Source organism: Coptis chinensis, chromosome 6 (genome assembly GCF_015680905.1).
Source record: "Coptis chinensis isolate HL-2020 chromosome 6, ASM1568090v1, whole genome shotgun sequence".
Lineage (NCBI taxonomy): Eukaryota > Viridiplantae > Streptophyta > Magnoliopsida > Ranunculales > Ranunculaceae > Coptis > Coptis chinensis.
Window position 1 is genome coordinate 86,831,600 of NC_141461.1, and position 22,127 is coordinate 86,853,726.

The 22,127-nt window shown below is 38.7% G+C and overlaps 1 pseudogene; it reads right to left on the minus strand.

The window, feature by feature from the left end:
• Positions 1-1,690: 1,690 nt before the first annotated feature.
• On the minus strand, positions 1,691-11,078 carry LOC147495102 (uncharacterized; annotated as a pseudogene).
• Between the last annotated feature and the right edge of the window lie 11,049 nt (positions 11,079-22,127).

Here is a 22,127-nt window from a genome sequence, read left to right on the forward strand (position 1 = left end):
AGTTCCGTCGACGTCTAACGGATTATTTGAATGTTGGTATGAAGATGGATGATGAGGATCAAGTGGCATGTTTAATATTCTCCTTGCCAGAAAGCTATGAGCATCTAATGACTACATTCATGAACAGAGAAGTCGTCGATCTTGACGAAGTTTAGAGTGCACTTATTTCTTATGAGTTGATGAAGAAGACACGTGTAGAGAATAGCATTGATGCAGGTTAGGGGCTAGTGGCAAGAGGAAATTCGTATGAACAGAATTATTCAAGTAATGAGAATTCTAGGTCCAAGTCAAAGAAGCCTTTAAAACATGTACAGTGCTATAATTATAATGAAAAGGGACATTACGCAAGTAATTGTCCTCACCTGAAGAAAGAGAACAAGAGAGATGGTCAGAAGAAAGGTAAGGCAAAAATTGAGGCAAGTTATGCTTCAGGCTCTGAAGAGGATGAGTTCAGTCTCTGTGTGTCCACACAAGACTATATGACCAAAAGGTTGATTCTTGATTCCGGATGTTCCTATCATATGTGCCTGAAATAGAAAGTGGTTTACTTCTGATGAGAGCATTGATGGTGGTTCCATTTTAATGGGTAATGATGTTGCTTGTAAGACGGTAGGAATTGGAACTATACGGGTAAAGATGTATGATGGTGTAGTGAGGACTTTAACCGATGTGAGACATGTTCTTGAGCTAAAGAAAAGTCTTATTTATCTTGGTACCTTGAATTCCAAAGGCCACAAGTTTGTGGGCGAAGGTGGAGTCCTAAATATTGTTAATGGCTCTTTAGTTATTATGAAGGGTCAAAAACATGGAACCTTGTATACTCTGATAGGTACACTACTACAGAAAAGCTCATATACCACTGTTATTTACAGTGGTAAAAAGCCTTTTGCCACTGTTTTCATACCGTGGTAACAACCACCGTGACAAATACTTCTAACAAAACCGTGGGGAAAAATATCTCTTATATACCACGGTTTTTAGTAAAACAGTGGTATTAGAATTTACAAACCGTGGTTAATAGCCCGAAAAGTCTGCTATATTCGATGTGAACCGTGGGAAATATCTCTTATATACCACGGTTGGATACAAACTGTGGGTTATATAAACTGATATATACCATGGTTGGATACAAACCGTGGGTTATATAAACTGATATATACCACGGTTGGATACAAACCGTGGGTTATATAAACTGATATATACCACGGTTAGAAACCGTGGGAAATAAATATGATATATACCACGGTTGGATACAAACCGTGGTTTATAGTTTTTTTTTTTTTTTTTTTTTAAATAAAATCCCCTAATTATTTGATTCTAATCATATTCATTCAACCTGCAACCTGCCCATTTTCACCATATATATCCACACTGGATTTAAAAACACATTGCTCAAATAAGCAATTCATAGTGCAACACAAACAAAAGAAATAAATTTACACATCCAACACAAAGACATTGAATTGCTAAAAGAATTTTGAACTTTTTTGAGTCATCAATAATAAAAGAAACATCCAAATTTACTTGTTATATCAAAATAATAATGACCTAACTTGTTGCATCAATAAAAAAAAACAATCTATTTGTTCTATCTAAAATATCAAAAAAAAATGGTGAGACCAAGCACCACACCTTAATTGGAAAGGGTCAAAACCTAGCTAAGACTCGGCGCTTGGCTCGAACGGCTCCATTATCTTTGGATGAATCTAAGAATTTCAAGTCGAACAACATCAAGTTCCTCTTGTGTGTATGTATCTTTGAGGGATAGATTTGTCATCTGCACGATCAAAGATAAAAAGTATATAATAACTAAATAATGAAGAGTAACACAAAATAGAGAATGCTAGTGTATGACCAAATATACCTTATTTTCAAAAGAATTATCTAAACAAGCTTCCATTATTTCTCTCATAAACTTCATTACGTAATACCCACACTCTTTACTACCAGGTTGGTACGGGCCCTAAGTACAAACATGGAAAATATTCATAAGCATATATTTTTCCAAACACACAGTATATATACATAAGAATTTGTTTATTACCATAATCTTCTCCCACTTCACTGGACCTTTACTTCCTTTCCCTTCAAGTCTTTCTATTTTCATGACCGCACTTCAAAATAAGATCAATGTAAAACCTAATTAGCAAGTAAAAGATAAACACGTAATGATCTAATTATTTCATATACATACACAATCATGACAAACCTGTTAAAATAGATATCCATATCATTAGATGGTAGATTATGCATCGAATCCAACCAATTAAAAGTCATTCGCGATAAATTAATAGCAATCAAAACCCAATGTCCACTACAAAAAGATCAGAGGCATGTGTGGTTAAAAAAGAAAAATTAGGCATTAAAACTATAATATACATTCCAATGAAAATGATAAAACATGGATAGTATTAAAAATATAAGACAATATCCTTACCCTGGATTATAAGGGATAAGAACAACTCTTTTTCCACTTGTATTCTGCAAGCTCTCCACAATAATTTGAGTTTTCTCATTCCCATTAACTCTTGTGAAAGATAAAGGGTTTACAAATCCGGCGACATCATCAACTCACAAATTCTCATAAATTCCTAGAGAAAGAAAAATAAAGCAATCATAATTACTAAAACTAAATATGAATATCTAAGATTTACGATAGCACCAACAATGAAATTTTGCAGATATTCTAACCTCATGTATACCACCAAAATAGCAGCATCTAACCAACCCATGTTACATACATCCATTATATCGCTTTTCTCCATAATGAAACTACCCATATTATCTCCAAACAATTCTCCTCCCTCTTTGGAAAATGTATCGAACCTTGGTCCCCTGGAAGCGCCATATTGAGGAATCCCACAAACGAATCTATTGCACCTTGATTATGACTATCACTAGTTTGATTTTTACTTCCCTAAATTAAAAATTCATAACAACCAATTATTAAAAGAGAAGCCAAATTCAGAAATCGATCATATAACTTCATATTAAAGAATCTTGTTATTTACCTCAATGTCGTCTTTATAATAGACATGGTCCTTTGGCCAAGGAACTTGTGTGCCAAGAGCATCTGCGACATATCTAAGCTCCTCATTCACTTGTATAGGAAGAGCAAGGCGGCCCGACTTCTTCGAAAACAAGCGATACAACCGCAACACGAACATTATTGAGTCCCAAAGGGTAACCGTGAATTTCTTTTCGTTTATTTCCCTCGTATACCAAGCCTTCAGCAACAATATTTGTTCGGCCAACCACAGCCAAATAACATTCTTTTTCCTATATAAATGTCTAAGTATCATAATAAGAACACAACATTATATTTTAATAACATATTACGTGTAAACTACAATTTACCTCCCCTAGACCAAATGTTTGACCTCGTGTTTTCTTATTTGCCTTGTTCACATGATCAAATTGAGCCAAATTACACTCTAGGCCCTACAATTGAAGTATAAATCTTAGAACCATTTTAAAATTATATATATAATGTGTAAAACACTACTTACCTCTCTGGACCAGATGTTGGACCACGAAATGATGTTTGACCCCGTGTTTTATTCTTATTTACCTTGTTCACACGATCAGATTGAGCCAAATTACACTCTAGGCCCTACAATTGAAGTATAAATCTTAGAACCACGCAACATTATTAAAATTATATATATCACGTGTAAAATGCTACTTGCCTGTCCTAGACCAGATGTTGGCCTCGAAAATGGTGTTAGACCTTCTTGTGTTTTCTTATTTGCTTTGTTACCATGATCTGCTTTGGGCTTTGATGGAGGTTGGGCTGCCTTCCCATTTTTTTCAGCTATTAGTCAGAAAAATAAAATTTGTAGTTAGAAGGTCGGAATGCATAAAATGGTTGGGTCAAACTGTTGTTGCACAAACACTAGACGCAACGATGAATGATGCACAAATAGATGGCAGGTTACCAATAAAATAAAATAAAATAAACATTCACAGTAGTAACTTACTTGCTGAGCATTTTTTACTAGTCTACTAGATTGATGTTTGTCAGATGAGTGTATCGTCTGATCAATATTGACACTCGTATTCTTTGTTTGAAGAGATTTTTTCAGATGGTAAGGAGTTATCTTTGTCCTCCAACCTTCTGACTCTATCCAACAACAACCTAACGTCTTCCTGAAGACGGTAGTTTTGGTCCCGTTGCTCTTGAATTGTTGATTCCAACTTTGTAACATGTTCCTTTGAGCCACGTTTGTTAACATGGAAATATGTGGTGGGGTGATCCCCTTTCCAACTGCTTTCGAGTCGCGACCGGGATGCTCGGGTGTGCCCAATGCTAGAGTTAAGATGTCTTTACTTCCTTCAATAACTACCTTTCCCTCTCTACTTCCTTAGTCAGACATCCTTCAATTAAGTTTTGAAGTAAACAAGGATTTAGCAAATCCAAATCACAACAAGCATTCATGTCTAACATTAAAACATAATAATAAATGATTAGAAAACTTACAATCTTTTCAGCCACTCTTTCCGTAGCTACTTCAATATATTTTCCTTTTTTTTTGGTAAGCTCTTTTCCATATTGAAGGCCTTCGATTTTTTCCATTAAAGGATGGTCCCAACTCTTTTTCTATGGTTACAAAATAATCACGCAAAAGCCATGGGTTAATAATGATGCATGTCTTGAAATTCTTGGTTGAAGGTTTATCATACCCAAACAAATTAACAAGTGCCTACATGTATAAATGTTGAGACAGACAATGTACTCACCAATTGTTCTCCAATATCGCAAATCCCGCCTCTTGCCCGGCCCTATGGTTATATACTTTTGCTTTGCTTTCGCCATTTTGTGAATTAAGTTTGCTAATTTCACGGAAAACATGGAATTAGTCGTCTTTAGGAATAAAAAACAATATATAGGTTTAATGTGATTGGATGTCTTTAATAGTCGAGGAATTAATTATCACAGCACACGTCAAAGGCAATTTGGGGAGGTCACATTCCTATTAACAACCTAGGTTGGCACACAATCCTAGACTATCAAAGGGGCTGCCTGAGTTTAGATGTGCAAAAATACCGCTTGTAGATGACATCCTATGACAGCAGCAATTTGGGGAGGTCACATTCCTATTAACAGACAAGTAAAGAATTTTTAGAGGACCAACTATTTAAAGGTGCTTACTGTGGTGGGTTTGTGCGTACAGTGATTGCCATGTTGTTAGGGCCTATATTGACAACATTCATTGTGTTGACTGGAGAACAAAAGAGTGAATGAGACATTTCGAGGCTTAGTCACATTATTTTCATGACTTAATGTTGGCGGCATATGCATTTTCATGACTTAATGTTGGCGGAAGTCACTACTTAGCTCCTAACTCTCCTCCGCCTAGCTCCAACTCTCACTTTCGTCATAATGATTTTCATGACTTAATGTTGGCGGGAAGTCACTACTTAGCACTAGCAAGAGAAGGTTCTATTTACACAGCGAGTAGTAGCTACCCTACAAAGAATGCATATATAAAGATAGCGATAGCAAATACTATCCATAGCTCCAACTCTAGCTCGTCACTTAAGCTCGACAAGACCTCGGCTTTTTAGCTCTGTTATCCTTGTTCAAACATTTCCTAAAAGTTGACTACAAGTTATAAATCGAGGGGGAAGGCGGTGAAGTCCTTTCCTCTGGCCGCAATGCCCCGGATTTCATCGGAACTGGAAGGAGAATCAAAGGTAAGCCAAAGCTTTCCGCGATAACGCCACTACCGTTCCTATAAGCCATAGCTCCTCACTCTTCACTGATGCAACTATAGCTCCTAACTCTCCTCTGCCTAGCTCCAACTCTCACTCGTCATAATAGTTTCGTTTCGTTCTCTGTTGTAAACAAAATTTTAGTGAGCTTATGCTTGGGGCCCTGTAGCTAATTAAAGCTTAGAATATAATGGAAGAGCAACTTCAGGGAAAAACATTACTGGAAGCAGCTGTAAACAGATAAGTGTATGCCAGCTTGTGAACCAAGTGTATGCCAGCTTGTCAAGTGTATGCCAGCTTGTCAAGACCCAAGACTTGCTAATCAACTACAGTCGGTACATTTTCATACAATAGCGCCTGTGTTAAAAACAATCATCAAGCATTATGACTGGTGTATAACACTGATTAAAGTGTATGCCAGTTTTTCCAGTTTTTCCAGTTTAAAGTGTATAACAGTTTTTCCAACTGGGAAGCAGTGTTTGAAATGTAAAGTTTTCAGGCACCATCTCCATTTTCCACAGCGTCAGAGAGTACACTGATGAAGACTAATAAACTGAAGACCCTCTCTACTATCACCATCATAGAGTAATCGAAGGTCAGAGTTTTCAGGCAATCGAAGGTCGAGTTTTTGAATACCGTCAGAGTGTACCATCAGAGAGTACACAGTTTTCAGGCAATCGAAGGTCGAGTTTTTGAATACCGTCAGAGTGTACCATCAGAGAGTACACAGCGTCAGAGACTACATAGTTTTCAGGCAATCGAAGGTCGAAGTTTTTGAATATTCGACCGCTTCACGACTAATAAACCGATGAAGACCCTCTACTATCACCATCATCATAGAGTAATAGTGAATTAAAGAGAACTGCAATGTTCAGCTAATAGTAATAAAATTCTATCAACTAGGAACATACAGACTGGAAGTACTTAAGTAGTACCATCCCTTCCACATCAACAAGAGCCTCTACTACCTTTACAAAGACTCTCTTTCTCTTTGGAATTGCTTGCCAACTCCAACTCTGCACCGTTTCCGCAGAAGAGTCAGATGAGGCGACGATGCGATATCGTAAGTCCCACCCGTAGGGTGAGGACAATAACGCCTTACTACTGCCCGTGATCGCCTCCTTGTACCGAGTGCATTTCAAGATAACTCATATTGATAACTTTCCCTGAATCCGGGCTCCACTCGGAATGGTTCTTGGACAAGAGCGGGGTTGGCGAGTCCCTCAAAACATAGCCGAACCCGGAGGTTTTGTGTAGTGAATATATCTTTTATGTCTCCTATTCGTTCCTCCTTGAGTTCATTCACTCAAGAGGAGAGCAGCGGCCCATCGGGATTTTATGGCCCTGAACGCGTGTGAGATAATGCATTTGATCGGAACAAGTTCTCGGTATCGATCTTGACACCTTTGAACGGACTTCCCTTTAGCTGCAGCTACAAACAACTCCTTACTTGCTACCAACTCCTTAATGCCCGGACTCGCTCCTTCTTGACCGGACTTCGCTTTAGGCTGAAGCTACAAACTAGGGACTTGGAACTTGCTAGAGAAACTCGAATTGAAGCGGCTTCAGCCGCAGATAACAAATGGGGACTACTTGCCCTAGCCACTAGGTATTAGGATACCTTTACGGACTCTTCTAAGACACTTGGCTTCCTGGGAGTTGACTCTTGCATTCGGCCGGACGGATAGCGACTAACTCATAGATACGAGATACCATACACTAACTAACAGAAAATCCAGCAGAAAGTAAGAGCACATGGGCTGAGGTTTTAGAGAAGAAGGCAGTAGGAAGTATCATAAGATAGAATGCTTGTTAACCATAAATGAATACAGTTATCCAAAACCAATCAAACTAACAAAAATAAGTTATCCTAACCTGAAATTTTGGTGTCAGTCTTGACTTCACAAATCTTTCCCAATCTTCCTGTCTAATATTTTTCTCGTGTTTTTAGGCGGCTTCAAAAGCTTTTCAGGGTTGGTCTTTGTAGGGAGTGATATAGTACCTAGTCAACCGACTCTTGAATTCTTTCCATTTCTCACCAATATCTGAGACAACACCCTTCTTTTCGTCTTCTGTCAAGTTGAATTTGGCCTATAAAAAAAGAATAAGCTTTAAAGTTACAATAACCTAAGACTAATTAGACAATTAATAGTACAACCGAGCTATTTACCTTTATAGTATCCCATAACAAGTCTCTCACTTCATCTCCGACAAAGATGCCAATTTTCATAATCAACAATAGAGATTCGGGACTCAGCTAACAAACCCGAGTAGCTTGCCAAATCCTTTCCGCCTTCCCCATATCGTTGACCATCTTCATTGTATTGAACATTCAATAGTTCACCCTCTCTCATTTTGTTATCCTTTTGCATTGAACTGCTCCTCTTCCTGTCCTTTCTACACTTGAATCTTGTGTATTGTTAACTTCCATTGGTGTATCGGAAGTCTCAAATCAACTCCCATATCTGAATCGAATCAGAATTCTCTCCTGGATCCATGCTTTGATTTCCTATATACCGAAGTATAGACATGAAGACTTTAACCAATAACAACATATGAAATAAGCTAGGTATCAATAACTTGGACAATATTAATTAAACAATAATAAGACAAATGATCATCCATAACATGAATTAAAGTATTAAGGCAAATATAAATATCAAAGTAGGTATGAATTCACATTTAATAACAATATTCAATAGTCAAATAATAAAGGAACAAACTTGTTCAAACATCCCCATAGAAAGAAAAAAATCATAACATGCTCTAACTTAATCGTTAGAGGTAGGGTCGACATAAGTCCCCTCACAATCTACACGCACATAAGATGATACTGATGCACCTGAACTAAGGAAGTCGACATCTGGAAAGACTTTACTACTTGTATGATCTAGCTCATCCTCATTCCCTTCCTCAAGGTAGTCTCTTTCAGGAGTCCTCAAAGCTATTGACCATTTTGGATCGAGTTGGTCAGGTACATAAAAGACTTGCTTGGCCTGAGAGGCCATCACAAAAGGGTCTTCCTTATGTCCAATTCTACCAAGGTTAACATAAGTGAAACCCAAATCGTCTACTTTGATGCCATTTCTGTTGTCAACCCAGTCACACTTAAATACTGGGACTTTGAGTACCAGATAGTCGAGCAGCCATATCTCAGTTATAACACCGTAGTAACCCATTTCTGAAACAACGGGGTTCTTATCCTTGGCACTTGAAATTTGCACTGTTGTCGCCATTAAACCCACACCACTATTTTGGTTTACTAGTGAAGCTTCATGATCCTTCGTATGAAAACGGTATCCACCAATAACATAGCCTGAACACTTTAGAACGTCTCGACGAGGTCCTTGAGCTATAACTTTCAGGGTGTTTGAAAGTTTGTTACCGGTAACTGCTGCCTCCTCCTTAACCTGATTATCCAAGTTATCCAAGAATCTTAGTCGAATTTAGCAAAGTTGTATTAGATGTAAAATAATTTCAGATAATCTTACCCTTTGACGAATCCAATAAATGAATGTGCGAGTGTGCTCATCTTGATACCATTTGGTCGACTTACGAGGATAAGTAAGCTTTAGGTGTTCCATATGCTTCCTATCAAGTTAAGAAAAAAAAGCTTGGTCACCATTATCTGTCTAGGTGAAATAAGGAAAAACAAAATCCTATACTAACGCATTTCGATATAAGGTTGAACGTCATTAGTGTTTGCCAAAACACATTGATGAGCTTGCTCCCAAGTCTTCTCGTCGACTTCAACAACATTCATACCACCAAGAGGCTTTCCCTTAGAAATTGTATTTTCTTTCTCCGTATCATTAGTATCCATGTTTCTAACTGATGGGACTCCCACAGCATTCACTCCAGATAAGTACTCGCTAAGAAACTCAACAGCTTCTTCAAGGATATAATTTTCAGCAATGCATCCTTCTGGACGATTTCGATTCCGCACGTAGCCCTTTAGTATTTTCATGAACCTAATATTCAAAAAGTAACAAAAAAAGAGAAAATACAAACAAACAAACAATCAAATTGATGAAGCTTTACTAAATTATTGAAAGTAGTTAATTCAATTTTCTGTGTACTTGCCTCTCAAATGGATACATCCAACGAAAGAATACTGGCCCACAAAGCTCAACCTCCCTTATAAGATGAACAGATAGATGCACCATGACATCAAAGAACGATGGTGGAAAGTACATTTCCAGTAGACATAAAGTGAGGACCAAATTGTCTTGAATTTCCTTTAATTTTGACACATCCACTACTTTGGTGCAAAGAGAGTTGAAAAAGAAACACAACCGAGTGATGGTATACCTCACGTGCTTTGGCAACACTGATCGTATTGCCACAGGAAGAAGTTGCTGCATCAATATGTGACAGTCATGAGACTTGAGACCATACACTTTTAGATCTTGCATCGACACGCGGTGTCTAAAATGTGAAGAATATCCATCTGGCACTTTGAGTTCACGCAAAGTGTTGCAAACTGTTACTTTCTCAGCTCTAGATAACGTATGACATGCTGGTGGAAGATAAGTCCTATTTCCCCTTTTCTCTGGTGCTAGTTCCTTCCTCATGTCCATTTCTAAGAGGTCTAGGCGACTTTTGAGGTCATCTTTTGTCTTGTACTTAATGTTAAGTAGTGTGCCGATGATGCTATCACAAATATTTTTCTCAATATGCATGACATCCAAGTTGTGTCGCACAAGCAAGAATTCCCAATATTCAAGCTCAAAAAATATGGATCTCTTCTTCCAATATTTACCACTTTCATTCTCATCAGAAGTGCTAGGTCGCTTCTCGTGTTTTGTGACTCTTCATTGGATGCCTTTGACTTCTTTCTTGATGTTTTTGGCTTTGGAATCACCAGCTTTGGTTTCCCCATCTAACTTTCATCCCTTTGAGCTTCTCTCAAATCACCTCTCCAGGTTAACGGTCCGGATGTGATCTTAACTCTTGTCGACCATTAAATGCCTTCCTTTGCCTTCCGATAACGATGATTTTTGGAAGGAACTTTCTATGGGACTGATATATGTTTTTATTCGAGTGTTTCAATCTTGTAGAATCAGTTTTCTCACCACATATTGGACAAGCAAGATATCCCTTGACACTACACCCAGCTAAATTTCCAAGAGCAGGAAAATCATTGATCGTCCACAGTAGAACAGCCCTTAATGTAAAAGATTCTTGCTTGTAGGCATCATAAACCTCCACACCAGGATTCCAAAGAGCCTGTAAATCTTCAATTAAAGGTCTAAGGTAAACATCAATATCATTACCAGGTTGCCGGGGACCTGATATCAACATTGTCGATCGAAAATTTTCTTCATACATAACCATGGAGGAAGATTGTAAGTGATCAACATAACCGCCAAAGAACTATGCCTAGAGCTGAGATTACTATGTGGATTAATCCCATCTGTCGAAAAGAGCAAGTCGCAGATTTCTTGGATCTTCAAATAACTCGCCACCTTTTATCAACCTCTTTCCATGCTGGAGAATCTGCTGGATGACGCATTTGACCATCAACTTCTACTCTTCTATCTGCATGCCATACCAAATCCTTTGATGTCTGAGCGGATTGAAACATCTTTGCAAACCTTGGGAGAGGCGGAAAGTACCACAAAACTTTCGCAGGCGCTTTACCCTTCTTTTCCTGATATCTCGATGTTCCACAAGTTGGACAACTAGTTAAATCCTTGTACTCATCTCCTCTTTAAAGTATGCAATCATTGGGACATGCATGTATTTTTTGAACTTCCATTCCAAACGTAGACAAAACATTTCTAGCTTTGGTCATGGATTGTGGCACTTCGTTATTATCCGGCAACATTTTTCCCAACACCTTCAATAGCTTGGTAAAACTCGTGTCTGACCACCCACTACTGGCTTTCAAGTTGAACAATTCCACAAGGGATGATAACTTTGTATAGCTTTTGCAACCTTTGTACAAAGGTTTCTCAGCATCTTCAAGCAATTTACAAAGCTTTTCAGGATTCCCCGTGAAACTCTCATATGCATCATTAACCATTCTAACCGTGTCCCCAAAATCACATGGGGTTTCCATATCAAAGTCTTGACATGGAGGTTCATGCGTGTCGACACTTCGGGACTTTCCACTGTGAGGCTTTTCCCCATGCCATATCCACGCTTCAGAACTTTTTTCAAAACCAACATGAAACAGATGATCCTTGATATCATCCAAACTCGATGCAAGTGGTTCCCACAATTAAGGCATGGGCATCTTATGAAATTAAGATTATGCGGGCTGCATGCTCTCCAAAGACATTCTATAAAATACTTGACCCCTTCCTCAGTATTCATCGGAAAAGTCTATCCATAGTCATCCAAGGCTTATCCATACTCAATGTCGAAATTCAATACACAAGTACTACATACACATGAAAAAAAAGGATTAAGCAAGATAAAATCATGCAAATCACGATCGACCAAAGCGTTCACCCAATATATCAATCAACAATAAGCAAACTTGCAAACTAATAGTAAAACAACAGGCATAAGAGCTTCTAAAATCAGTTTATGTAATGATATAACGGTTTCTATCTCTTACTCATTCGATCAAACACCTTAAGCCACTAACAAAACCGTAAACATGAACTGCCAAGCCACTATACAAGCAACTACATGCCATCACTAGGCCAATATATCAATTAACAATAAGCAAACTTGCAAACTAAAAATAAAAATAAAACAACAGGGCATAAGTTTCTAAAACCAGTTTATGTACGAAAAATAGTCTCCATATCTTATTATTTTAGTCAAACAACTTAAGCCACTAAGAAAAATTGTAACTACCAGCCACTATATAGGCAACTACATGCCATCACCGGCCATTACAAGTTTTACCGGGCTACTAAAAGGCAAGTATTTGGTGAGAGCTAAAACCTTGCTAAACCTTTCATTGGACCACATTTTGACGATCGAGACGGTGCTATGGGATTTCATATAATTTTGGGACCTCACATGGAATTCAATGAAAAATATCCCCAAGCGTTCGGTGAATTATAATTTGAGGAATGCAAACACCGATCAATGCACCTACTATATTGGGGAAGAAAAGCACTAAACACACGGCGGCGGTGATACAAAATCTATTCAATGATTCGCTCAAATTTATGTAGTAGTGGAACCACAAATGAACATACACTACACCATAACTGGATTTTTGTGACAGAGGCTTTTGAGGATTTGTGATGCCAAAATGGCGTCAGAAATTTTGTGACGGTAATTAGGCGTCAGTAATCGGTTTTTAACGTCACAATAAATCAAAAAGTTATTTTATTTTTCTTTAGATAATTCGGGAAAAAATAGTGACGGCATATAGGCTTTAAAGTATAAATATTTTAGCTAATAAAATATTAAAACCAGCGTTAAAGGTTGTTCCTTTAACGCTGGTTCCTTGAGATGATATTTAAAACCAGCATTAAATATTAAAAAATAGTGACGGCATATAGGCGTTAAAGTATAAATTCTTGTTCCTTGAGATGATTTTGTTCAAGGTTAATTTTTGTTTGAATATCACAAATGGAGAAACTGACTTCCAGGTACAGAAATCTAGAAATGATGGTTGGTCGGTCACCGTGAAACGATTGAAGTATTTAGATCTAAAGCTTCGAAATTTCTTTACTGTCAAGCCATTAAACGATTGAAGTATCCGAAGGCAAAGACGCTGAAGAAGGAGCTCGAAGATGCGATTGATTTAATGGAGAAAGGTACTGACGCCATAAAAGTTTGTGATTAATTTGAAATCAAGTTAGGGTATTGAAATTTCTAATTTACTTAGTTCGTTATTCTAGTGTAATCTAGTTTGAATACATTAATGTTTGGTGTGAAAAAATTGTAACTTTGCTGTCATGCGTGATTGATTGAATTCGGTCAATTTATGTTTACTTTCGTGTTATTGGATGGAGGATTTTTTTCATTTTGTGCGGAAAAGTTTGAACAAGTTTTGCAGTTGATTTATTTTTTTCTTATTTGCTTATAGAAATTGTTTCTTTTTTGTATGGTTGGGTATTCTGAGTGGTGTTTGTTTAGTTCTGGATGGATTTCGTTTTGGATTTTTTGGAGCGGCTCTGTTTCTTGGGTAGCAGAATAAGTTTTGGAGTTCTCGAGTTTCTAACTGAAGCTTATGCAGTTACAAAACAAGCATCAACAGCTCTAAGTTATATCCATTCATGGAGCTTAAAAATACAAGGCCGGATCGAGCTTGTCAACAATTTATGGTAGCCGAGGGCGGATTAGGCGTAAGAAACTAGAGAACCAATTGAAACTTGAAGCAAAGCTTCACGAGGTTAAGGTAATGACTTTTATTCATGTCCGTTGGTTAGTTCTTAGAATCTCTATTCACTCGAACTTTGAAGGCATGGGTTTAGGGGACTAGTGGCGTGGTTTGCATTGTGTGGACTGGTGGTGCGGTGTGTGTGAACCGGTGGTGTAAAGTGTGTGGTGGTTTGCATTGTGTGGACTGGTGGTGCAAAGTGTGTATGTGGATTGTTGGTGTGCAGCGTGTGGTGGTGGACTGGTGGTGTAGTGGTGTGGACCGGTAGTGCGATGGGACGGTGATCGGGGTACTACTTGCTAGCTAGTGTGTGAGTGTGTGCAAGTGGTGATGTGAGTGTGATTATGTACCATTAGGCACCTAGCTCATGTGGAGAAGCTAGCTGGTTTTTCTGACGACTTTGTTTGGAAACATAGATACTCTATATTGTTTGTTGAATGTTGGTTGGTTGGGCTATCTGTGCTTGCAAATAAAAGTTAGGAAGTTAGTGTATATAGGATGTTGTAAGAAGGTAGAACATATATGTTTAGCATGGTAATACTTGAATGCTATTCGCAATTATTAGAAGGTAGGGATCAGTTCATCCAGCTCTTATTATATACTAGAATTTATGAAGTGAACAAAGTGAATACAAAGGTGATTTCATATCTGCACTATCTAATTGGTATGTTTAATTATGTCTCTTCATATCTGCACTATCTAATTGGTACGTTTAAGTATGTCTCTTGTAATTGTTATGTGTTTTTTTAGTTCCTCACAACTGATACTCTTTTTTCCAGGAACTGGATATTGCTATTGGAAAAGCCACAAACCACGTTGAACATATAGCAAAGGAGAAGCATATGAGCAGTGAGTGAATTTTTTTCCTGAGTTCATACTCTCTAACATACATAATGATAAAGCTTTTTTTTTTTAATGTTATATTTACTTCTAAGTTTTTACTTACTTCTAAGTTTTGCTTGTTCTAATGTCAGAAAGTTCGTGTTTGTTTTGACAGCTATTTTAACCACTATTTTAATCACATTAATCTGCTTGCCTTTTGATCATTGTCCTATTTTAACACACTATTTTAATTAACTTCTTAATAGTTTTATAAAATTGTAAAAAAACTTTGATTAGTTTTGTATGCTATTTTCATTGTCATGTTTTGCATTTCATTAGTTTTGTTTTGTGTCCGTCATTCTGCTCCAGCCATATACCCCATGTGCTCCATGAGATTGCAAAGAAAATTGATCTGGCCTACAAGGCAGAGATGTGAGTGTGTTTGTAGTGTGGTGGTGGTGTTGGCACGTGGTGCGAGTGTGTGCTGGCAAGTGGTGGTAGTGTGGTGTATGTGAGAGTGTGTGCAGGTGGTAGTGTGTGAGTGTGTGCAGGTGCTACTGTGGTGTGTGTGCAGGTGCTAGTGTGTGAGTGTGGTGTTGTGTGGTGTTGTGCTGTTGCTGCTGCTGCGTGCTTGCCACACCACTTTGAAGTAGTTGTGTTTTGTCTTGCTCACAAGAGCTAATTATGGTGTTTGTTAGGTTTTGTTTCGAATGTTTGAAATTCTGTTGCAGGTGGGTTTAATGATTGGAAACGAATGAGGGCATATGAGAATTGTAATCAGGACTTGAAAATCAATTGGTTAGGTCTCTTACACATAAGTCAGCAATTGTTTATTTTAATTGTTGGGAAGTGTTGCTGGACTACGTTATTCTCTATTTTTGGAATGTTCAACTCTCTATAATCCCAAGATAAGTAAAGCTAACTTGAAGAACTGTCTTACCATTGATTTCATCAGTTTTTGTTCTTACATATTGTGACATTTAGAAATTCAGATCTAGTGCTTAGGGGTGTCTATTGAATTGTAAAAAGTTGCAAGTAGAAATGTTTAAGTTTAACAGGAAATAATTACTTTCCTTTAAGCTTTGCAACCTTCAATGTGTAGACCTCATCTTCCTACATATTGAGTTATTAAATGATCGTCACGCTTTCACTTTAATTATTATTAAAGCCACAGAAATAAGGCTTTGGATACTGAGTAAACCTCATCTTCCTAAAATTGATCTTTTCTTTCCTAGCCCCACAGCTAACCATCAATACAAAAGACCTTTTGCAGTGACGGAAAAGCTTAGAAAAAGACAGGTCACTATAAGTCTTCCGAAAGTATTTGAAATAAAAAAGATGTCAAAGTGCAGTTCTCCTCCGGCGGATTTCCCTAGAGAGTATAAACTTTTTAAGCTCTTACTTCTCTCCCCTAAGTAACCGCTTCAACAATTCCGAGAGGCAGTCTCGGAAGTAGATTCGTATACTACCTTATATCTATTTTTCTTGGTCAAGTAGTTCAGCTATTGGGAGAGATCCCAGACTCGGCTCAAACCTTCTTATTGGATTGGATCTAGACCCCCGCCCTTTATGTTCGAATTAGTCAATCTCTTTTCCCCACTGCTTACTTTTTCATTTTTCAAGGCGAGCTACCCATTGTTCCCACGCCTATTAGTTTATGGTCATTTATGGCCTAGAACACGGTTTCTTCCTTCAATGCTAACATCTCAAGTGAGAGTCCTCAAACAACAGAAAAGTCTAAGGAAAAATGGCAAATAAATCTTTGTAGCAGCTCTAGCCAACGGATTCAAAAGCGTTACTTAGCTGACTAAGTTCTTGAGCAAGGAATTACTTGCTAAATACTTGCCGAAGGGCATACCCTTATGTATACTACTACCAGCCTTTCTCAAGTCGAATGAATGAAACTACGGATTAGAAAAATCATTCTCCAAAGCGAGGCTACTCTTTCTTATACCCTAATCAAGTGTAAGGGATAAAATCTATAGTCATTTATCGTGATATATCAATCCTAAGGATCTTTGCCCTTATTCTTAGCCTTTTTCTTGTCATCAACAACAAAAAAAGAACCATAGGTGCACCAACCAAGGCGTAGATTGGAGTGCAGTGACCGTGCCGAGATAGATCTGAACCGACGGTTCGCGGTGAATAGGTGCAACGGGGAATAATGGGAATAACGAGGGGTACATAGGGAACATGGCTGACCAAGCTCCTTTTTTTTCTAAGGATTGAAAAAGAAATCGGCCGGTGTTCTTCCCAAATCTGCTCCCGCTTATGGTAGTAGATAAACAGTGGACAATTATCATTGCCTCTGCTTCTGGTAGATTGATTTGCTTTATTTTATATGGACACAGGGCTGCAACTGAGGGTAGTGCTTGGTTGGGAATGCTATTAACGCTCTAGCACCCCTTACTAGATCAAATAAGGCACCTACTGAACCGCTAAAGATAGTTTATACCCCCTATCCTTTAAAGCGGCGGGACTTCTTTCTCTCTCTCGTCTCGGCTTCTTCAACTACTTTTTTCGCATGCCCTATGTTGTAAGGGATGGAAAGTGCAATCGCCCCGGCTATTCGGAGGTCTTTCTAAGATCCTGTATCTGCTCTCGGCTTTGAGCAAAGCTGGAAGCTCATCTCAAACAAAAGCTATAGGGGAGAGGATGGCCAAGGGAAGACTTAAGCGCCAGGAATATTACGAAACCACTAGCTGCAATCGAAAGCCTTGATCGATATTCATTAATGTGCTCAAGCATAGGTCTCATCAAATTTCTTGGAGGGGAGATAGTGTGAACGGAGAATGTATGGTTTTCTTAGATCCCGAATGCAACCGCAGCCACACATACGATATGTACCCCCAACGTCTTGGGCTGATACGGCCAGAAGGTTTGGTCACATACTCGATAAACCCCTACTGAAATAAACTGCTATGATGAAAGGAAATCAAAACAAGGAGTTGATCTAATTGTCTCTTATCTTCACCGTTCACCCGGGAGGGGTTTTAATGATATCGAAATCACACGGGTCGATGATACTTGAGACAAAGACACTCGATAGTGTTTCCCGCAGCGATTCGAGATCCACATTGTTTCCACTGAAGTGATGAACCCCAACTTTAGCCGACATTACAAACTCTTCCTCATAGACAATTATATATCCAATCATAATAAATCAAACACACATCTTATAATAATAATAACAAATTATCCTACATAAAACAACAAACACACATCTAGCTTTATTCTTCCAAAATTCTAAATCTCTAATAGAAGAAAGGATAAAGAAACCACAAACAAACAAACAAGAAACCTCCATAAAGAATGATATAAGAGGATTACCTGGAAGTAGTAGCAACTGCCAACAAGTAACCTTTGTGTAGCAGACAAACGACAAAAGTGGGCTGGTTTGATCCTTCCTTGCGGTAATACTCACTTCGTTCGGGACTAACACAAAACAAGAACCAATTTTTTTATCAAAATTCTGTGCTTGGAGAAGAAAATCAAACTTTTAGAAAACCCTATTAACATCAAAACTAATTTATATTACAGGTAAATCGGAGAGAGAAAAAACACAAATACGATAGTCGAAATTGGGGAGAGATGAACAAAATCACTACTTCAAACCTTTGTACAAATCCCTAGTTTAAAAGAGAAACCGATAGAAGTTGAGACTTGAGAAGGGTTCTGAAAGTTGAGACTTGAGAAGAGTTCTGGAAGTTGAAAAGACTATGTTTTAGCGCGAGACAGATTTTCGGGTTTTGCTAGATTGTTTTACCCACGGTAGGCCTATTTTTTGGCAAAGCATTAGCCACCTTTTCTGTATAAACCGTGAGGTATATTAATGTGAAAAAACAAATTAGGAATTTTGGGTTGTGCCGTGGTATATAGCATATTTTATCCCACGGTTTTACGAGCCCAGTGGTATTTGCTTGTATTAAAATTAGAAAAGCCTTCCTTACCGTGGTTATTGACTATTAGTCACCGTTATTGTGAAAACAGTGATATATACCATTTGGTCTACCGTGGTTAATGTGCATTTCTGTAGTAGTGGTAGTACGGTGATAGGCGATGTAGCAGTGGGTGCATGTAGTAATGATTCTGAGTGCACTAAGATATGGCATATGGGTTTATGGCATATGAGTGAAAAAGGTTTGTCTGAGTTGTGCAAGCGATGGTTCTTGAAGAATTTGAAGAAGCCAAGTATGGGGTTCTATGAGCATTGCGTCTATGGGAAGCAGTGCAGAGTCAAGTTCAAGTCAAGTAAGCACACGACAACAGGCATCTTTGACTATGTGCATACGGATGTTTGGGGACCCTCCAGTGTGGCTTCCAAGGGAGGTAACCATTATTATGTCTCATTCATTGATGATCATACTCGCTATGTGTGGGTGTATATGATGAAATCGAAAGATGAAGTGTTTGAGACATTTAAGAAGTGGAAGGCAAGGGTTGAGAATCACACAGATAGAAAGGTAAAGACATTACGATCTGACAATGGTATTGAGTATACATATGGACCTTTCCAAGAGTTCTGTGCGCACCTAGGAATTGCCAGACACTGGACAGTCAGGGGCACGCCACAGCAGAATGGATTGGCAGAGAAAATGAATAGAACCTTGCTTGAAAGAGCTAGATATTTGTTGTCTAATGCCAGTCTAGGCAAAGAGTATTGGATAGATGCAATGTCCATGGCGTGTTACTTGTACAATAGGTCACCAATACTAGCTATAGATTGCAGGACACCTTATGAGGTGTGGTCAGGTAACCCAGCTGATTATAGTATTTTGCGAGTGTTTGGATCGATAACTTACTACCATGTGTGGGAAAGCAAGCTAGATCCTAGAGCTAAGAAGGCCATATTCTTAGGCTTCGTAAATGGGGTAAAGGGATACAGATTGTGGTGTCTAGAACACCACAAGTTCCTAGTCAGCAGAGATGTTACCTTTGATGAGACTTCCGTGTTATCTTTCAGTAAGTCCGAAGTAGCTGGGAAGAATGGTGAGTCTATAGAAGTTCAGGCTACGGAGCTTGAGTTGTCTGATGCAGCAGATGACTGGTTAGATCATGATGAGGTACCAAATCATGGAACCACACAGCAACAGGAAGAAGAGCAAGAGCATCCGCAACTTGTAGTGGCTGACCCTAGGCCACAGAGACAATTGTTAAAGAAGTGCACAAGTATGGGCACGAGAAGCCGGTGAAACACTATGGTCAGGTGGATTTAGTGACATATGCACTGAATATCGAAGATGATGAGCCAGATAGCTTCAAGGAAGTTGTTAGAGATTCTCATTACAGAGATTGGTTAGTAGCTATGCAAGCAGAGATGAAATCTCTTGATAAAAATCACACATGGGACCTAGTTTTATTGCCAAAGGGAAAAAAGACTATCGGCAGTAAATGGGTGTTCAGAAAGAAAGAGGTCGTTCCTGAGTCCGACAGTACTGGGTACAAGGCAAGAGTGGTAGCAAATAGTTTTTCACAGAAGGAAGGAGTCGACTACAATGAGGTATTTTCCCCGGTGGTCAAACATACGTCCGTTCGTGTGTTATTGAGTTTAGTTGCTCACTTCAACTTGGAGTTAGAGCAACTTGATGTGAAAACTTGCTTTCTTGCATGGAGACTTGGAAGAAGAGATCTATATGAGATAACCTTAAGGGTTTGTTGTTGATGAGAAAGAAGATCATGTATGCAAATTGAATTGGTCACTGTACGGGTTAAAGCAATCGCCCAGGCAATGGTACAAGCGCTTTGACACGTTCATGATCTGACATGAGTACACCAAAGCAAGTATGATTGTTGTGTTTACTTTCAGGCCGTGGTAAATGACTTCATCTATCTCCCCGCTTTATGTGGATGACATGCTTATTACTTCCAAAAGCATGGTGGAGATAGACAAGTTGAAATCTCAACTTAGCTCTGAGTTTGAGATGAAAGACTTAGGTGGAGCCAAGAAGATACTGGGCATGGAGATTGACAGAGATAGGCAGAATCGACAGATAGTTGTATCTCAGAAGAAATACCTTCATAAAGTACTTTCGCGTTTTGGTATGGAGAATGCAAAGTCGGTTTCTACGCCTTTATCTGGGCATTTTAGGCTTTCAACTAAGTTCTCTCCTAGTTCGGTGGAGGAACAAAAACATATGGCACATGTTCCTTATGCTAATGCAGTGGACAGTTTGATGTATGTTATGGTGTGCACACTGCACATTTTTTCCGCAGCGATTAGTGTTGTAAGCGTATATGGCTAATCCCGGAAGCGGCATTGGGAGGCAGTGAAATGGGTATTAAGGTACTTGAAGGGTACCTTGGATATAGGATTGGTTTATGGTGGAGGCACTTGTTATGTCAGTGGATATGTGGATTCAGATTATGCAGGTGACCTAAATAGATGACAATCGACTACTGGTTATGTGTTTATGATGCATGGTACACCGGTTAGTTGGAGGTCTATGCTATAGGCTCTGATTGTTCTATCTACTACCGAGGCGTAGTATATGGCATGGCGGGCAGGCGAAAAGAGGCATTATGGCTTTGAGGTCTTCTGGATGATATGGGTATTGAGCAGAACAGTGTTGCTTTCCATTGTGATAGTCAGAGTGCAATTAATTTGGCGAAAAACCAGGTTCATCATGCTCGGACCAAGCATATTGATGTCCGTTATCACTTTATACGGGATGTCGTTGAGGATGGTAATGTAGCACTTGAGAAAGTGGACACCCATGACAATCCTGCTGATATGCTGACTAAGATTGTCACCGGAGTTAAGTTCCAACACTGTTTGGACTTACTCCAAATCCTACATGCTTGATAGAGTCCTTTGTGGGCATGGCCCTTAAGGGCGGATGGATTGCGAGTTTCTGGATGGATGTGTTCTTGCTGGATCTGTTCGGCTTGGTTTTATGTGTTAAAACCTCACTGAGGTGGAGAATTGTAGAGAAAACTCTGGTTTTTTTTCTATCTGGTATGAAGGGCGCGACCTGCGCTCAGTTTCCACTTGGGCAAGGCGCGACCCGCGCTCATGAGATTTTGACCTCTAGTGTTTTAAGCGCGACTGCGCTCCACTTTGCCTAGTCGAGGCGACCAATCCATGAGTTATTTTCAAAGATTTATTTTGCCCTTTTTCTGAAGTTTTGGAAATATTATAAATATAGGTTTTTTTCTGTAGAAACCTAATTTTTCCAAAACCAAGAAAAAGAGAGATTATAAGAGAGCAATTCTTTGTAAGTTGAGTGTTCATTCTTTGTGAGTGAATTGAGAGACTTGTAATCTGTTACTTCGAACATTCAGTAAAGCTTGGAAC